Source organism: Eimeria tenella, genomic scaffold, assembly GCF_000499545.2.
Source record: "Eimeria tenella Houghton genomic scaffold, Eth_scaff2329, whole genome shotgun sequence".
NCBI lineage: Eukaryota > Apicomplexa > Conoidasida > Eucoccidiorida > Eimeriidae > Eimeria > Eimeria tenella.
Genome location: NW_013542189.1, coordinates 3,603 through 4,254, shown reverse-complemented (window position 1 = coordinate 4,254; position 652 = coordinate 3,603).

Below are 652 nucleotides of genomic sequence, written 5' to 3'. Positions count from 1 at the left end.
AAACCAAAAGCATCCTGTAAACCCTAAACCCTAGCTTCCTGTAAACCCTAAACCCTAGTTTATTGTAGATCGTATACCCTAGTTTCCTGTAAACCTCATAAACCCTAAACCCTAGTTCTTTCCAAACCCTGAACCCTAGCTTCTAGGCAGAGGCGTATCCGCTGAGAAAGTAAAGCCTGCGGCACAGCTGAGGCTTTCCCACGGCTTCTAGGGTTTAGGGTTTAGGGTTTAGGGTTTGATTTTTGAAATCCCATCGAATTTCATTCCCAAACAAATCAATAAGTCCATTTATTCTGGATATTCTTTTATTTAACTAAAATGTTATTTATTTCTTTACATCTAAGGGGCCCCCCGGGGGGCCCCCAGGGGCCCCCAGGGGCCCCCTGGGGGCCCCCAAGGGGCCCCTTTTGTAAACTTTGAGAACAAGAAAGTAGTAATAAGTCAATCGGATTTGAAAATGAATTATTTGTTTTTAATTTTTGAATTTTGGTTTCATTTTATGATCCAACGCCCGCTGTAATCGTAGAAGCAGCGGCAGCAGCAGCAGGAGCTGCTGCTGCTGCTGCTGCTGCTGCGTGAGTGGCCCCACAGGCTGCTGAAGCAGCAGTTCTTCTGGCTGCAGCCGTGGCGGCTATTGCTAATACGGATATCA